The sequence below is a fragment of the Schistocerca piceifrons genome, chromosome 8, assembly GCF_021461385.2.
Source record: "Schistocerca piceifrons isolate TAMUIC-IGC-003096 chromosome 8, iqSchPice1.1, whole genome shotgun sequence".
Taxonomy (NCBI): Eukaryota; Metazoa; Arthropoda; class Insecta; order Orthoptera; family Acrididae; genus Schistocerca; species Schistocerca piceifrons.
In genome coordinates, this window is record NC_060145.1 from 161,523,757 (window position 1) to 161,543,908 (window position 20,152).

Here is a 20,152-nt window from a genome sequence, read left to right on the forward strand (position 1 = left end):
TTTGCCCACCAATGACCTCAGGAAGGGAGCAAACTGTTTAGACATAACATATGTGAATTTTAGGAAAACCATACATTCTCACAATGAATCCCTTGAGTGCGAGGTCGGAAAATGCCATTGATGTTAATGGCGTTCGATGCCCCCACATATTGTCTACCACAAAACCACAATATTGGCTGCTAATGGCAACAAGGGGCAGGACTTGGAGGTATCCGATGGTGAGCACAGCATGAGTCTACAGAATGTAGTTGAAGTACTTAGTCGACGAGTAACTCACAACAGTGCCAGTGGTTTCGATACAAAGCAGACCAATGTCAGTGGCCAATTAAGCAGAGAGAAAGCTTGTTGATTGCTGTGTCCATATAGAATGCAGCACAGTGGTTGTAGCTTAGCTTGTATATCGCGTGACTGCCTTTACAGGTAGCTCTGCGTTTGATGGGCTGGGTGATGCTTGTGACCAGACTGGAGTGGGTGGTAGTGGTGGGAGAATATACGGGACAGGTCTTGCATGTAGGTCATATTACTGGGATATGAGCTATGAGGAAAGGAGTTGGGAGCAGGTGTTGAGTAGGGATGGACGATGGAATTGTGTAGGCTCAGTGGACGGCAGAATACCACGGTGGGAGAGATGGGAAGGATAGTAGGGAGGATATTCCTCATTTCATGGCATGGCGGTTTCTGTACAAAGTTGGGAGGATAATTTCAGTCTGTGAAGGCCTTAGTGAGACCCTTGGTGTATTTGGAGAGGAGCTGCTCATCACTATAGACAAAACACTTTTTCCCAATGCTCATTTAACAACACGCGACTGGAAACTGTGGAATCCTCTGCCTACCTAGCGAGTAAAATTACATCAGATGGAAGGTCAAGGAAGGATTTTGGAAGCCAAATCCATCAGACAAAAGCTACCTAGAACAAGAGAAGAAATCTTTGCACATGCAGCAGTATAGACAATTTCCTCAGGAAAAGCCTCATAAAGACATTTCTTTGGAGTATGCTCCTGCAAGGAAGTGAATATGGACTCTTGGAGAAGCAGAAAAACATAAAATGATGACCTTCAAGATGTGGTGCTACTGCAGGATGCCCAAGATTTTGCAGGCAGACAAAATATCAAACAAAGAGGTGCTTCACAGAGTGGAGGAAGAGAAGCTTTGCCTCCTGAAGGTAATTAAACACAGAAGGGACTTGTGGGATGGCTATCTGCTGACACATGATGGTATCATTAAAAGTATCACTGAAAGAACTGTAGAAGGGGAAAAATACAAGAGACAGACTGAGACTACGAGGCGTGTTTTTAAAGTAATGTCCATTTGAACATAAATACACAACAAAAGGTTATTTCAAAAAAGTAAATTTATTTTCAGAAAGTACATACTTCACTCTATTTTTCGACATAGTTGCCAAGTTTGTTCAAACACGTATCATACCTCTCAACCAATTTTAAAATACCCTCTTCATAAAAACTTGCCGCCTACCCCGATAACCAAGAGTTCACTGCCGTTTTCAAGCCTCCTCGTCGTCATTGTAACAGTTGCCACTGACGTCTTGTTTGAGATGGAGGAACAGATGGTAATCGCTTGGCGCAAGATCAGTACTGTAGGGTGGGTGGTCTAAAACCTCCCAGCCAGAATTGGCCAATAAATCACGGGTCTGACCTGCAGAGCGAGGTCTTGCATTGTCATGGAAAGGACAGTTTCCCTTTGTCAGCATACCGCGCCTTTTGTTTTGAATCGCTCTGCTTAGGTTTCTCAGGGTTTGGCAGTATGCTTCTGCATTGATAGTGGTTCCTCAATGGATGAAGTCGACCAACAAAATACCATACCTATCCCTAAACACCGACACCATGATTTTGTGCTGGGACAGAGTGTTTGGCCTTCACCTTTACAGGCAAGTTTGTGTGTCTCCATTCCATGCTCTGTTGCTTCGATTCGGGCATGATATGCGAAACCCATGTTTCGTCTCCAGTTACGATCTGACTAAAGAAGCCGTCACCTTCTTCGTGATAATGAGTCAAGAACTTAATCGTACACTCAAATCTTTGGTTTTTGTGGTCCTCTGTTAGGAGTTTCGGGACCCAATGGGAGCACAGTTTCCTAAACTTTAGGTGTTCAGAAACAGTGTTGTAAAGAGCTGATCTCAACACATCAAGAAATTTGTTTGAGAGACCTGTTATTGTGAAGCACCTGTTCTCACGAATCCTCGCTTCAGCTGAAGCCACCAAACCATCGGTAATCAAAGAAGGGCAGCCGGAGCGGTCCTCATCATGGATGTTGTCACGGCCATCTTTGAATTCTTGTACCCACTTACGCACTACACTTCACAAATCTGTTGATGAATTTCAGCAGCAGACAGGTTCTTTGCTGACAAAAACCATATCACTGAGCGAACCTCACATGCGACGGGTGAGTTGATGGGCTTAAATATTTTGAAAGCACAGAGCAGAACCGTACAGGTTAGCTACAGAGCTGGAACTGAGCACAGTTGTTCTTGAGGCATGCCGGTACACGAAGCACGTGCTCGTTGTGGTATGTGCGTGAACTACTAGTGTATACAACAAAACAGCCCTTACTTAAAAAAACACGCCTCGTATAATACATAAAGCAGATCATGGAGGATACCACCTATACCATTCTCAAGAGGAAGGGTGAAGACAAAAATGAGTGGCAGGCTTGCTGCTAACCAACCTGATGATTGAAGGCCGAAGAAGAAGAAGAAGAAGATAGAAAGAAAGATGCTGAATGAAATACATTTGGCTGTTGAGAGCAATGCATAATAAACTCAATGGCTACCATAACAGTCTCTTATCAAACACCTCTCACAAAAACCAAAGAGACTCTGGTTATATATAAAGCCCATCAGTGGTACCAAAGTTAATGTTCAAACATCCAAGGATGACACAGAAACTGAAATTGAGTGTAGAAAATCAAATGCTGAACTCAGTTTTCCAATATTCCTTTTCTAAGGAAGATACAGATATTAATGTCAGTGGAGTCAAAAAATAGCTAAAATTAAACAAGGTTTCATAGTAAAAAATCCCTGTCAGACTGTCTACAGAATTTTCATCTGTGTTACCTTCCATTTTAACTTTAATACTGTATATGATAGATCCCGTGAGAAGAAAACTGTTCCCAGTGATAGGAAGAAAGCACAGGTCACTTTTGTGTACAAGAAGGTTAGTAGAAATCACCCATTAAACTACTGTTCTATCTCATTGACACTTCTCTGTTGTAGAATCATAGAAAATACTCTAAACTCAAAACCTAATGAGGTATTTCAAATGGAACAATCATCTTCACACCAACAAGGGGTGCTAATAGCCTCACTGTTTTACGCCCGAAACATACCCATGCCAACCAGTATGGCTTCCGAAAACAATGATAATGCAAAACCCTACTTACGGTAACTCTTTTCTTGCATACCGTCCTGAAAGTTGTGGATAAAGGCAATGAGGTAGATGTGGTATTTTGTGACTACTGAAAACCATTTGACTAGGTACCACACTAGTGATTTCAAATGAAAGTGTAGTTATATCAGCTATCTGACACAATTTATGACTGGACTGAGGATTTCTTTCTAGCGAAGATGCAGAATGTTGACGTAGTATCCTTAACGGAAATAGAAGTATCTTCTGATGTGCCTAGAGGATTGTGTTAGGACTCTTGTTGAGACAGTATATTAATGACATGATGGACAGCATTGATAGAAACTTCAAACATTTTGCAGATGATGCGGTTGTCGAAATGAAGTATTGTTTTTTAAAAAATCTGCACAAATATCCAGCTAGAATTTGATAAGATTTCAAAATGTGCGAAGTTTGGCAACTTGTTAAATGTTCAGGAATATAAAATTGTGCATTTCTCAAAAATCAGAAACTGGTATTCAACAGCTACATCAGTGAGTCACAGTTAGAATAAATCAACTTACACAAATATATGGGGTGTAACAATTTGTAGGAATAAGAACTGGAATGATCACATAAGCTTAGTCGTAGGTAAGATAGGTGGTAGACTTCAGTTCATTGGCAAGATATGGAGAAAATGCAGTCAGTCTACAATGGAGACTGCTTACATATCAATTGAGTGCGCAATCTTCAGGTATTTCTCAATTTCTTAGAACCTATACCAAATAGGGCTATCAGGGAATATTGAATGGATACTGAGAAGGGTGGCATGATTGATCAGAGTGCCACAGATGTGTTGAAGATCCTAAATTGACCGACATTAGAAGTTGGATGCAAGTGGTTTGCAGAGTATTTATGTAGATTTGGAATACTGTCAGAAAGATATGTGATTCCACCGGGAAAGAAGAGGCGGAGGGAGATGGAGACTTATTGCTTCAGTAACTCATTAGATAAAGTGAGTATTGAAGTGTAGAACAGAAAGCTTGAGGTTTACAAGAAGGAAAGGAAGATTCAGGATTTGAAGGTCAAGAGATGCATACCCTATTGTGAAGCTAAAAAAGCTTTCAAAGCTATCCAACCTCCGGTTTTTCGCTACTTCCTTGCATCAGCCCTTAAGACACCATTCGCCAAATGTGATGCCTCCACACAAACTCAGACCACAGATTCAAGTATGAGCGCATGCACTTGTCGGTGTGCCTGTGGGGGAAACGCTCCACTTGAAACTGAAGTAATTAGGAAGCAGTCAGCAATGGGCTTACCACCTAAGCCACATACCACTACCCACCATCAGAAACCAACTAAGCCATCCTCGCAACCCAGGCAACCACCACCTGCCATCATTAAAGAAAAAGTCCTTCGAAAGATAGTTCTAAGTCCAAGAAAGCAGTGGTCAAACCTTCAGATTGGTGAGCTCTCTCCCTCTCAGATGGGGACTATGCTTTGGAGGATGTGGTCTTCCAATTGGAGGAACTGGAGAGACAGGAACCGGCTAATGTTCCCCCTGACCTCCCCTGTAAATCTCTGCCTCTGAGGGAGAACGGAAAGAACAACCATCGCTGAACAATGGCTTTCACAGAGACTTCTGTATTGCAGTGAAATTTAAATGGATATCGCTCACATTTGGAAGAATTGCAGCTCCTGGTCAAGGAGAAAGCATTCTGCATCTGCTTACAAGAAACACATCTTAAAGTCACAGACACACCTGTATTAAGGGATAATCACCCATACAGGAAGGACGATACTACTGGAGACAGGGCTAAAGTTGGAGTGGCAGTTTTCATTGATGACAGATGCCACTCCTCTCCTGTCCCTCTTACCACATCCATGCAAGCAATTGCTGTGAAATTTCTCCGACCCTTTTAATATCACAGTGTGTTCTTTGTACCTTGCGCCTAATAATTCTTTGGATGCAGACGCACTGGCAGAACTCTTCTGGGCACTCTCATGCCCATTCCTCCTTTGGGGGTGGGGGTGGGGGTGGGGGGGAGGAGGACTTAATGCACGCAATGTGCTGTGGGCCTCGGCTACCACTTGCTCCAAAGGTCAGATGATCGAGCGACTTGTCCATTCTGCGAATATCTGCCTTCTGAATGTGGGTCAGATGACACATTTTTCCATAGCTACAAGGTCTTTTTCAGCCATTGTCCTTTCTTTTTGTTCCCCATCTCTTGCAGACTCAATTCAATGGGAAGTGGTTCCAGATTTACATTCTAGTGACCACTTCCCAGTGTGGCTCTGTCTGCCAACTAGGTCAGTGGCTGACAGGACACCATGCAGATGGATGATACACAGGGCAAATTGGTTGCAGTACAGTCACAGGCTATTTTTGAACAAAAGAATTGTCCACAGGAGACGGTAGCCCATATCACTGTGAGATCCAATGGGCTGCTGCAGAGTCCCTCCCCGGGTCTAGTAACCACCTCAGATGACGGCCTGTACCTTAGCGGAATGACGACTGCTGATTGGCAATCAGGGCCAGACAAACAGCTCTGTGGACTTCAAGCACTGTCCAACTACAGAAAACCTTCATGCATTCAGATCTGCGAGAGCACATGTGAGGCGAATGATAAATGAATGGAAGAGGTCTTCCTGGAGGGAGTTAACGACTTCCATTAATCGGTCCACTTCCACTGTGCAAGCTTGGGAATCAATAAAACAGATTTCAGGCAGTACACATCCCTTTATGGACTCTTTTAAGTAATGGGGTCTTGGTGGATGACATGGCTCAGATTTTAGCCAAACACTTCTTTACTGTTTGTTATGTCATCCAGACAAGCTTCTGCTTTTCGGGTGTTCTGTAGGACAGAAGTCTACAACCTTCCATTCTCCATGTGGAAACTGGATTTATTTTATTTGCGCATCAAATTTCCATAGGACCAAATTGAGGAGCAAATCTCCAAAACGTGAAAGTAATAACAATTAATAATTCAATGTTTATTAACCCGAAAAAAATCAATCCGTAAGTTGAAGCAAATGCAATCAACAATACAACAAGAATGAGCTTAAGTTTTCAAGGAACTCCCCGACAGAATAGAAGGAGTGACCCATGAGGAAACTCTTCAATTTCGATTTGAAAATGTGTGGATTACTGCTAAGATTTTTGAATTCGTGTGGTAGCTTATTTTAAATGGATGCAGCAGTATTCTGCAAACCTTTCTACACAAGAGTTAAGTAAGTCCAATCCAAATGCTGGTTCAATGTCTGCTGAGTATTAACTGAGTGAAAGCTGCTGATTCTTGGGAATAAGCTTATATTGTTAACAAGAAATGACTGTGAGGAATATATATATTGAGAGGTCTATGTCAAAATACCCAGACTCGTGAACAGGGGTCAACAAGAGGCTCGTGAATTTACACCACTTATTGCCTTAACCGCCCAACTCTAAGCCAAAAATATCCTTTTAGAATGGGAAGAGTTACCCGAAAATATAATACCATACGGCATAAGCAAATGAAAATAACCAAAGTAGACTAATTTTCGTGTCAAACGGTCACTCACTTCAGATACCGTTCTAATAGTAAAAATAGCAGCATTGAGCCTTTGAACAATATCCTGAATGTGAGCCTCCCGCGACAGTTTACTATCTATCTGAACACCTAGAAATTTGAACTGTTCAGTTTCACTAATCATATGCCCATTCTGTGAAATTAAAATGTCAGGTTTTGTTGAATTGTGTGTTAGAAACTGTACAAACTGAGTCTTACTGTGATTTAGCATTAGTTTATTTTCTACAAGCCATAAACTTAAGTCGTGAACTGCACTATTTGAAACCGAGCCAATGTTTCACACTACATCGTTTACTACCAAGCTAGTGTTATGAGCAAACAGAAATATTTTAGAGTTAGTCCATAATACTAGAGGGAATATCATTTATATAAATAAGGAACAGGAGTGGCCCCAACACTGATACCTGGGACAACCCCCACTTGATGATACTCCAGTCAGACCCAACAACACATCCATTCTCAACATTGTGAATAATGACCTGTTGCTGTCTTGTTTAAGTAAGAGGTGAACCGTATTCCGTAATGGTCCAACTTCTGGAGCAGTATTTTGTGAGCAACACAATCAAATGCCTTAGTTAAATCAAAAAATATGCCTAACATTGTAAACCTTTTGTTTAACCCATCCAATACCTCACAGAGAAAAGAGAATACAGCATTTTCATTTGTTAAATGACTCCTAAAGCTGAACTGTACATTTGATAGCAAATCGTGTGATATGAAATGATCAATTATCCTTTCATACACAGCCTTTTCAATAACTTAAGCAAACACTGATGACATAGAAATAGGTCTAAAATTGTCTACATTATCCCATTCTCCCTTTTTAAAAGCGGCTTTACTACTGAATACTTTAATCATTCAGGAAACTTACCATTCCTAAAGGAAAAATTACAAATATGGCTAAATATAGAGTTAACATGTGCAGCACAGTACTTTAATATTCTGCTAGGCACTCCATCATAACCATGAGAGCCTTTAGTCTTCAGTGATTTAATTATTGTGCCAATCTCCCCCTTGTCTGTATCACAGAGGAGTATTTCAGACGTCAATCTCGGAAAGGCATTTGCCGAGAAAGTTGTAGGATTCCCTGTAGAAACTAAATATTTATTTAATTCACCAGCAATGCTCAGAAAATGATTTTTAAATACTGTACATATATCTGATTATCAGTGACAGAAATATTTTTACTGCAAACTGGCTTTGTATCATCGACTTTGTGCTGCTGACCAGACACTTCCTTCACAACTGACCATATGGTTTTAGTTTTATCCTCTGAATTAGCTATTCTATTTGCATGCCGCATACTCTTTGCCTTCCTAATAATATTTTTAAACACCTTCCAGTACTGTTTGTAATGGGATACTGTAGCTTGGTTGTGACTACTTCTAATGTTTTAATATAATTCCCGCTTTGTTCTACATGATATCCTTATCCCACTAGCAGCCAACTGAGGTGCCTATTACTGCTAGTACCCCTTTTAGAATGTTCTAATGGAAAGCAACTCTCAAAGAGAAAGCATTATATTTATCATCTATGTTATCGGCACTATAAACATCCCACCACTCTTGTTCCTTGACGAGGTTTAAAAAACTCTGTATTGCTGTTGGACTAACTTTCCTACATATTTTATAATTATATGTGACATTTGTTTGAGTACAAAAGCCTTTTAGTGTTAAAATTTGTGAATCATGGTCTGAAAGGCCATTCACCCTCTTTGCTAACAGAATGCCCATCTCGTAATGAAGAATGAAAAAAATACTGTCTATGGCTGCGCTGCTGTTTCCCTGCCTAGTTGGAAAAAACACAGTCTCCATCAGATCATATGAATTTAGGAGATCTACCAACATCCTTCTTCTTACACCATCTATACAAAATTTATATTGAAGTCACCACATGTAACTAATTTCTGGTACTTCCTACAAAGTAAATCAAGAACCCTCTCTAGTTTGAGCAGAAATGCTCTGAAGTCAGAGTTATTGGACAGAAATGCTCTGAAGTCAGAGTTATTGACCTATAAACAACAACAATTAGAAGTTTAGTTTCACTAAATTTGACTGGCCCTGTACACCATTCAAATGTCTGTTCATTGCAGTGCCTTGATACGTCTATTGACTCAAATGGAAAACTGTTTTTTAAGTACATAGCCACTCCCCCAGCCCCCAAGGAACTCCTTGAAAAATGGCCAGCTAATCGGTATCCTAGTAAAGGAAGCTTCTGAATAGTCAGATTATTTAAGTGGTTCTCCGATACACCAATAATTTCAGAGTCAACATCTATAAGCAGTTCACTAACTTTATCTCTAATATCTCTTATATTTTGATGAAATATGCTATTTCATTTTCTGCTTGGAAACATGACGTCCTCTGAAGGTGAGCCCTTAGTTACAGGGACTTCCTTTAAGCAGGTATATCTTATCAGCTGACTTCAATCTAAAAAAGGTGCAGCTCTAACACCAACTACTACAGGAATTTTTCCATGAGTGATCCCAACACCACCCACTACACTGTCACCTATAAGCTTTGCCAGCCTCCCCTTCCCAAACATATTGAGGTGCAGGCCATGCCTAGTGAAACCCGATCTACTGATAGACCCAACTGGCACCACTGAAATGTGACCCATGCCCTCTGCCATCAGTGCCCTCCCTGTGACCCATGCCCTCTGCCATCAGTGCCCTCCCCAGTCCCAGGTTAACGCGCCTAACAGCCGCATTAAGATGACGCCAATCATGATGCCGAAACAGTTGCACGAAATGCACATTAGTGCCACCAGTTTGAGTAGCTATCTTTACCAGGTCATCACCTACATCATATTACCTGTCTGCATCAAGACTGTTCCCTGCTCCGCCCACTATCGCTACCTGATCCTCCTCCGTAAAACTCCTGTATAACTCCCCTATGATGTCAGTCACCTGAGCCAACCCTGCACTAGACTTCACAAAGCTGGTGAGCTGGTAATCACTCCCCAACACTTCCTGCAACTGCTGGCCCACACCTCTACCGTGTGAACTACCTAGCAGCAGAACCTTCTTCTTTCTGTTAGACATTGCAACTGACCTAGGCCTCCTAAGTGTTGAGGAATGCTGCATGTTCCCTACATCTAGAGGCTCTTTTCCACTCCACTCTTGTCAGTTGGTCAAATCATATATAATATGCATATATGCAAAGTATAACTGCCTGAATACCTCCTCATGCTAGCTGCCTTCTTGCCAACTGCCAGTTCCCATTCCCCACCACCCGTCACCCTCCTCAACCTACCTAGCTACTCCTTTGCGTGTTGTAACTGTACCTGAAGGGCATAGATCTTATGCTTCTGCTCCTCTATCAACTTATTTCTACTGCATATTCTGTATTTGCAGGAGAGGATCTCGATAGAATGCCCACTGGCTTCCCCACTGCATACCCCCCAAATGAAAATACTTTGAAGAAATCCCATACTGTAACCCACTACTCACAAGCCTACGACAGAGCCCATACTTCTCACTCGTGGTAAAATATTACTTTTACTGAAAAAAACTATATGTCTATGTTACCTACGTTCAGTTACATCAGTAGAACTATTTATGGAAATAACAATAGCGGTCTTGAAAGTCTCTGTCTACTAAGAAAGCAACTACTTGTATTAATACTACTACTAATACTATACAGCTAATACCAATACCAACAAAACTTCACAAAACTATTCGCTAAAACCAAAAATTCAAGCAACCACTGGAAACCTCAACAAAGTTAAAACACTGAATGAAAATTTTACTGAAATATTTCACTATCAACAATAAGAAACATAAGCTGAAAACTAAAGCACGAAATTTAATAAACGACTTCAACGCACAGGAAACTCTAAAAAAACACAGCAAGCGAACATTTCCAAAAGTTTATTAAATCGTTATTTTGTCACAAACAGCACGAAACACTGCTGAAAACTATTAAATTAATAACTGTATAACAGTGCACAAATAACTTTGTCAGTACTTAACTTTACAACTGCAACAGCTGCAAGTGCACGCCACAGAATGTAAGCACACAACTGAGGCATGAGGCTGGGATGAACAACGTAAGCACATTCACAAATAACAGACCACTCGAGTCAATAACTCAGGAAGAAAGACTGAGATTAATGAAAATCCACTAATTAGTTACTTTGTGGCAAATATTAACACAAATAAACTATAAAATAAGTAACTGAAGACTGAAACTTTATGAAATATTGACGAGCAATTTCAACAGCAGTCGAGCACACGTAACGTCACACCAAAGAATTAGCTTTGTCTGCTGCCAGGGACACTGCTCCAGGACCTGATAAGATCCATTATGCCATGCATCGTCATCTGTCCCCTGAATCGAAAGAACAGCTCCTCTCTACATTCAGTCAGACCTTCCACAATGTGGAAGGAGGCAATATTAATTCCATTCTGGAAACCAGGCAAGGACCGTTGCACTCCTAACAGTTACAGGAGTGTAGCCCTTACCATTTGTGTGGATAAGACTCTTGCAACACATGGTCAATGACCACCTCTAGCTGCTCGAATCCTGATGTCACTTAAGCCACTCCCTGTGCAGTTTCAGGTGCTACCGTTCCACCCTTGACAAATTAATTTTACTGGAGACGGTGATACAGGAGTCCTTCTTATGCCGAACCATTTGGTTTTTATGCTTTTTGACCTCGAGAAACCATATAACACTACTTGGAGGTACAACATTCTTTGCCAACTTCATGAATGGGGACTACACAGACACCTGCCTCTTCTTATCCAATCCTTTCTCTAGGACCAGCATTTTCGACATTGTGTTGGCAATGCTTTGTCTGAGTGTTAGGTTCAAGAAAGTGGGGTCCCCCCAAGACCATGTCCACAGTGTCACATTGTTTACCATTTGTACCATTGCTATCAGCGGCATTTCCTATTTCCTCTGCAGTCAGGAGCCCTGTCAAATGTTCTTTGTTTGTGGATGACTTTGCAATCTTCTACTCTTCCTCTTATCTTATAAGGAGGACAAGTTAGCTACAGCTAACTATTAGGATGTTTGAAACCTGGCTCAGGACAAGTGGTTTTTCGGTTCTCACCTGAGAAGACTACATGTATCAATTTTGACCATGCTCATCGAAGTTTTAACCAACTAGTGCTCACAATGGGGGGGCCATTTTTTGTTTTCAAGTAGCAGTGCACTTTTTGGGTTTATTATTTGACTTGAAAGTGACTTGGCTTCCACATTTGAAAGACCTACAAACAAAGGGCTTCCAGTCATTTAATATTTTGAAATGCCTTAGCGAAAAACATGGGGAGCTGACAGATGCTGGCTGCTGCAGTTTTATAGGGCATTTGTTCAGTCATGTTTACATTATGGCAGTGTGGTCTACGGATCAGCCTGTCCTTCCTACCTCAAGATGTCCACCAAGAGGGCATTCGGATATCGACTGGAGCATTTCAGATCAGCCGAGTTTAGAGTCTGTATGCAGTAGCTGGATTCAGCAATGTGTCCTTTTGGCTTGACAGGTGCTGAAAATCTCAGCATCACCTCAGTCATTGACATTTAGTTTAGTGGCCCAACCCACCTTTGAACGGCTGTTCAGGAATCAACCCCATGCGACCGAGCCATTTGGGATATGTGATACATTCTGTCTCAAGGGTCTGGCTGTATCAAGTATCAAAATACACAGCGAGGTATGGAATGCATTCCTGTCTTGGCGTTTTCAGAGGCCAAAGTGATTTTAAGTTTGACACAATACCAGAAAACTTGTACCCCAGATTATGTTTTTACACCTTTGTTTTCGTCCATTTTAAGTACAAACCAGAGTTTTATTGTTGTTTGTACAGATGGATTCCAGCAAGAGAATGTCCTTGGTTGTTACAGCTGTTTTCCCTGATACTGTTTTTAAAGTGCATCTTTCAGAACAATTAACAAATTATGATGTTGAATTACGTGGCAATATGACGGCACTGGAGAGGGTTCACAGATGACAGTGTACAAGGGTTCTTGTCTGTTCAGGCTCTCTTAGTGCACTGCAAGCACTTCAGCAACTGTATCCAGTAGACCAGCTGATTCAGCTCATCCATGACTCCTTACAGCAACTCAAACATCGTTTTGCTGGGTACCTGGCCACATCGGGATACAGGGCAACGACATGGCCGACAAAGCCGCCAAGGAAGCATGTCAGGATGGTGCTGTCCATCAATGTCCCAACCCGTTGCACATCATCATCTCATTTTTTGACAGACTCATCATGTGTCAGTGGCAGTGGGAGACTGAATGGTTGCAGGTGACAAACTCAAATTTACCACGAAGTCATGGTGGACTTCATGTCAGCCTCACCGCTGAAAGGATGTTCTGCTTACCAGGAGGTTCTGCTTACCAGAATGCGCGTTGGACATAGCCCTTTAATAGGTGGCTTCTCCTCCTCTGGCAGGATGATCCACTACTCTGTGATGTTTGCAGTGTGCCACTTTCAGTTCAGCATATTGTGGCAACTTGTGTCCTATGGACTGATATTAGGGCAGCACTCAGTCTTGATGGAGATTTGCCCACCATCCTCACAGATACTGATTCCAGTGTTACAAGAGTGGTGAAATTTTGTCAATTGTCCGGCCTTATCCCTCAGTTGGTGATCCTCATGTGGGGACAGCATTTGTCCCCACCCATGTCATTCATGTGCTGACTTTTTGTCAGGGCACTGATGACCATGATGTTGAGTGCCTCTCACTGAGCCATCATCATCATCATCATCATCATCAAATTGGTCATGAAATATTGAAGGTTGTATGAAGGTTACAGATAAATATTCCACACAATCTCTTGATGAGTGCTAAACAAAATGAAATTACCTGTTACTGGACGACACACTTAGGTTGTGGCTCTGATGTATTTGATGAACCGTATATGAGTCAGAAACACATTAATGAATTTGGCATAGCGTCCAAGGCAGCAGGGCATGGAGCAGTGTACTGCCCATATATAAAGTAGATTCACTCCAGACTGGAGCGTAATGTAGCTCTCCTTCCACCATTAAAAACAATTTTGGTATGTTGGTTACATTTCTTACTCAGCAACATACATCCTTAAGTGCCTCAAACCTAATGGCTACATTTTTCTCTGCTAATTCTCAGAACTGAATACAGAAGGTTTCTTAATTTTGAAGCAAGATTATGTGTCAGTATCCTTAATGCCGTTTTGCTGCAGAATTCTAAGCATTATATTAAGGTATGGAAAATTTTCTTGAGAGAAGAAAGCTCCTACATACAAATCAGCACAAATTTAGAAAGAATCACTTGTGTGGAACTCGGCTTGTTCTTTTCTTGCACAATATCCTCCAAACTGTCAATGAAAAGCAACAGACAAATTCCATATTCCTAGATTTCTGGAAAGTATGTAACACAGTGCCACAGTGCATACTTACGATGTAGGGTCAAACACACGGAATAGATTCTCAGAGTGGCTCGATGTTTAGGTAATTAAACTCAGTATGGTGTCCTGGATGACAAGTGTTCATAAGAGATAAGGATATTGTCAGAAGTGTCACAGTAAAGTGTGGTAGGACTGCTCCTGTTCTCTATATACATAAACAATCTATCAGAATGAATGAGAAGTAATCTGCTGACAACTCTGTAGTGAGGACACCTACACCTGTGGACAAGAGAGGCTGTGCCCCTCCCCCCTAACCCCATCTCTCAGAAAAAGGAAAAAATATGGTGTACTCAGGTGTTTTTCTTTCAAGAAAATGATTTAAAAGTCGATATCATGTAGATTCTTAATGGCTTTGGGATTGGAATTTTTACGCCCACTGAAAAGTTGTCATTTATCTTCCAAAATATTAGAAATACTGAGTATCCCTGAGTCTACCCCCACTCCCCTGCAAACTTTTGTATTGTGCCCCTGCTCTGTAGAGTTCAGGAAATGTCATTGTTGAGTGACTGTAGAACTACACAGGTTGACTTGGACAGAACTTCTGTTTTATATGAGTGGTGGCTTGATAGAAATGTAGAAAAATATAAGATAATGCAGATGAGGAAAAAAATCCATAATGTTTGAATACAACATTGGTGATATGCTGGTTGACACAGTCTCATAAATTAAATATCTAGGCTTAATGTTGCTGAATGACATGAAATGGATCAAGTATGCTATGTTGGTTTTAGGGAATGTGAGTGGTTAACTTCAGTATATTGGGAGAATTCTAGGAAAATGTAGTCCATGTATAGAGAGATCTTGTAAAGAACACTTGTGCAACCCATTCTTGTGTTGCTCAATGTTTGGCATCCCCACCAGGATAAATTAAACGAAGACATCTAAGCAGTTCGGAGATATATTGCGAGGTTTGTTACCAGCAGCTTCAATCAGTATGCAAGTATTACAGAAATGTTCTGTTAATGCCTGTGAGGAAGATGATGATCTTTTTGTGAAATATTGTTGACAAAATTTGAGAACTGACATTTGTGACAGACTGCGGAATGAGTCTACTGCTACCATTGTACGTGTCTCGTAATGGCTGTGAACACAGTTAAGAGAAATCCTGGCTCACATGGAAGCATATAACAGTTGTTTTTCTCTTGCTCTAATTATGAATGGGATAGGAAGGGGAATGACTATGTAGTCAAGTTAGTGTAAGAACAACCCAGTCACAGTGGGCTAATCATGGCAGCTTCAAGCCCTTACCTCAACCAATTGTGTAATGTGATTTGGTGACCATCTCTTCAGCAATGCCTCAGTGCTGTTGGAGTTTTTCAATGTCTCGGCACCTATGAGTACTGTTTGAAAGGTTTGTGTGTGTGTGTGTGTGTGTGTGTGTGTGTGTGTGTGTGTGTGTGTGTGTGTGTGTGTGTGTTCCCTGGATTCTGCAGTGAGTTTCTTGACATTTATTGTGATAATGGTTTCTTTTAGCACACGGAAGTTTGGGGAAAGTGTTGTGCTGAAAGGCCAAGCACGCAAAATTATATTCAGATTATGTGATTATTTTGAAAGGGACAATGACAGTCCTTTGATACCAGTCAGCACATCATGATCGACACAGGGGCAGAAGTTTTGAATATCTCTACTGAGACAGTCAAAAGAGTGACAGACGAGGCGGAGAGTGCAAATTCAACTGGAAGCTCTGTTCTTGTGATGTTCGGAAAGACAAGGAAGAAATTGTCATGTGACACATATTGACAACCTTGACAAAAATGCAGTTAGACAGCATATACATTGAGGTGATAACAAGTCATGGAATATCTCCTAATATCGTGTCAGACCACCTCCTGTTCAGCGTAGTGCAGCAACTAGAAGTGACATGTACTCAATAAGCTGTTGGAAAACCTGTGCAGAAATTTTGAGCCATGCTGCATCTATAGCCATCCATAACTGCGGAAGCGTTGTCAGTGCAGAATGGTGCAGGTGGATGAACTGAGCTCTTGATTACGTCCCATAAATGTTTGATAGGATTTATGTCGGATGATCTTGGTGGCCAGATAATTCAATCAAATTGTTCAGAATGTTCTTCAAACCAGTTGTAAACATTTGTGGTTTATTGACATGGCACATTGTCATCCTTAAAAATTCCTCTGTTGTTTGGGAACATGAAGTCCATGAATGGCTACAGAGGTCTCCAAGTAACCAAACATAACCATTTCCAGTCAGTGATTGGTTCATTTTGACCAGAAGACTCAGTCCATTCCATGTAAACACAGCCCAAACACAGTTTTGGTGCCATCACCAGTTTGCACAGTGCATTGTTGACAACTCAGGTTCATTGCTTCGTGGGGTTTCCGCCACACACAAACCCTACCATTAGCTCTTACCAACTGAAATTAGGATTCATCTGATCAGGCCACCGTTTTCCAGTCAATATGGTCATGGGACCAGGAGAGACATTGCAGGCAATGTTATGTTGTTAGCAAAGGACTCACATTGGTCGATAGTTCTGAACTAAAGGAGTAAAGTACTCCAGGAGCAAATTTTTTATTTACTTCCGAAGTAAATTTATTTGCTCCATTAAGCCCGAGAGTACCATTTAAGAGTACACTATTACGTTAGTAATTTAAGGAGGAAATAAGGCCAGAATTGACTTATCAGATTGTAGCATGGGATCTTATTAATATCCATCGTACTACTGCTGGAAGAGCTTTTAACAATTTGATAAACAGTTTAATTGCCTTAAAGCCACTTTATGTGTCCATGCCACAAATCCAAGAAAATATATCAAAGAACAAAAGGGAATTCTAACAAACTGGTAAATTCCTAAATGTCATGGGGCCATAAATTGTGTACATATACCCATACTTTGTCCTTCTGGAGCACAAGCAGAACTATACAGAAATTGCAAGAATTTTTTTCTATCAATACACAAATCATCTGTGATGCCAATATGAAGATTTTAAATATGGTAAGCCATTGGCCAGGTTCAATGCGTGATGCACACATTTGGGACAATAGTAGAGTTGCTGCAGAATTTGAAAATGGACAGTATGATGGGTTGCTTGTTGAAGATAGTGGATGTGCTCTCTCCAAACTTCTTATGACGCCTTGTGTTCTGAGCCCTCACAGGAGCCAAACGGCAATACAGTAGAGCCCATATTGTTTCCAGATGTGTAATAGAGCGAACGTTAGGTATTTGGAAGGAGTGTTTCCAAATTCTCACCAAAACGATGTGATTTAAACCAAACAAGTGTGGGAATGTTATTGTGGCTGCAGCAGTTCTGTACAACTGTGGAATAGGAGTTAGAGATGTGTTTCACCCAGATGCTGTGGAGGTGAATGACATTGAACAATATGCATTTCAGCCAGAAGCAAATGCTGCAGGCCAAGTTGTCAGAAGGTCTATTATACTTAATTACTTTAAATAAAATTTTGCCTAGTTTTCTAGTAAAATTATAAGTTAATGTAAAGACTTTCCCTTCTTAAATGAATAAATAAGCCACCAGTTTGTCACCAGTGCAGTGAAAAGTGACTCATTTTGTTTATGTGTAATTTAATAGTTACGTTCTTTTTGCTTTCTTCCCCTTTGTTTGTTAGCAGATTAACATTCTCATTTTATTTCTTAATTGAATATACAAAGTCATACATTGTTTTTGTTATTTCTAAGAAAAATTACTTCATTTATAATATTGCAAATCCAGATAAATATTAGAATGTGGTGTTAACAAAAATTATTGCTGACCCCCTTGTCGTTGGTGGGCAGGCTTGCGTGCCTCAGTGATACAGATAGCCGTACCATAGGTGCAACCACAATGGAGGGGTATCTGTTGAGAGGCCAGACAAATGTGTGATTCCTGAAGAGGGGCAGCAGCCTTTTCAGTAGTTGCAGGGGCAACAGTCTGGATGATTGACTGATCTGGCCTTGTAACAATAACCAAAACAGCTAACTGTGCTGGTACTGCGATTGGCTGAAAGCAAGGGGAAACTACATGCGTAATTTTTCCCAAGGGCATGCAGCTTTACTGTATGGTTAAATGATGATGGCGTCCTCTTGGGTAAAACATTCCGGAGGTAAAATAGTCCCCCATTCGGATCTCCAGGCGGGGACTACTCAGGAAGACGTTGTTATCGGGAGGAAGAAAATTGGCGTTCTACGGATCGAAGTGTGGAATGTCAGATCCCTTAATCGGGCAGGTAGGTTAGAAAATATAAAAATGAAAATGGATAGGTTAAAGTTAGATATAGTGGGAATTAGTGAAGTTCGATGGCAGGAGGAACAAGACTTCTGGTCAGGTGAATACAGGGTTATAAATACAAAATCAAATGGGGGGGTAATGCAGGAGTAGGTTTAATAATGAATAGGAAAATAGGAATGTGGCTAAGCTACCACAATCAGCATAGTGAACGCATTATTGTGGCAAAGATAGATACAAAGCCCACCCCTACCACAGTAGTACAAGTTTATATGCCAACTAGCTCCGCATATGACGAAGAGATTGATGAAATGTATGAAATAAAAGAAATTATTCAGACAGTGAAGGGTGACAAAAATTTAATAGTGATGGGTGACTGGAATTCGGTAGTAGGAAAACGGAGAGAAGGAAACATAGTAGGTAAATATGGATTGGGGGGAAAAAATGAAAGAGGAAGCTGCCTGGTAGCATTTTGCACAGAGCATAACTTAATAACAACTAACACTTGGTTCAAGAATCATGAAAAAAGTTTGTATACATGGAAGAATCCTGGAGACACTAGAAGATATCAGATAGATTATATAATGGTTAGACAGAGATTCAGGAACCAGGTTTTAATTTGTAAGACATTTCCAGGGGCAGATGTGGACTCTGACCACAATCTATTGGTTATGAACTGTAGATTAAAACTGAAGAAACTTCAAAACGATGGGAATTTGAGGAGATGGGACCTGGATAAACTGAAAGAACCAGAGGTTGTAAAGAGGTTCAGGGAGATCATTAGGGAGCGATTGACAAGAATGAGGGAAAGAAATACAGTAGAAGAAGAATGGGCAGCTTTGAGAGACGAAATAGTGAAGGTAGCAGAGGATAAAGAGGGTAAAAAGATAAGGGCTAATAGAAATCCTTGGGTAACAGATAAGATACTGAATTTAATTGATGAAAGGAGAGAATATTAAAATGCAGTTAATGAAGCAGGCAAAAAGGAATACAGACGTCTCAAAAATTAGATAGACAGGAAGTGCAAAATGGCTAGAGGACAAATGTAAGGATGTAGAGGCACATATAAGTAAGGGTAAGATAGATAATGCCTACAGGAAAATTAAAGAGACCTTTGGAGAAAAGAGAACCACTTGTATGAATATCTGGAGCTCAGATAGAAACCCAGTTCTAGGAAAAGAAGGGAAAACAGAAAGGTGGAAGGAGTATATAGAGGGTCTATACAAAGGCGATGTTCTTGAGGACAATATAGAAATGGAAGAGAATGTAGATGAATGAAATAGGAGATATGATACTGCGTGAAGAGTTTGTCAGAGCACTGAAAGACCTAAGTCGAAACAAGGCCCTGGGAGTAGACAACATTCCATTAGAACTACTGACAGCCTTGGGAAAGCAAGACCTAACAAAACTCTACCATCTAGTGAGCAAGATGTATGAGACAGCCGAAATACCCTCAGACTTCAAAAATAATATAATAATTCCAATCCCAAAGAAAACAGGTGTTGACAGATGTGAAAATTACCGAACTATCAGTTTAGTAAGCCATGACTGCAAAATACTAACATGAATTCTTTACAGACGAATGGAAAAACTGATAGAAGCCGACCCCGGGGAAGATCAGTTTGGATTCCATAGAAATGTTGGAACACGTGAGGCAATATTGACTCTACGACTTA

The 20,152-nt window shown here is 40.8% G+C and overlaps 1 protein-coding gene across 1 annotated transcript in view; it reads left to right on the forward strand.

The window, feature by feature from the left end:
* Positions 1–20,152, forward strand: part of LOC124711621 (protein unc-119 homolog B) — a 59,463-nt gene that overhangs the window by 12,635 nt on the left and 26,676 nt on the right. The gene's annotated exons all lie outside the window — the stretch shown is intronic.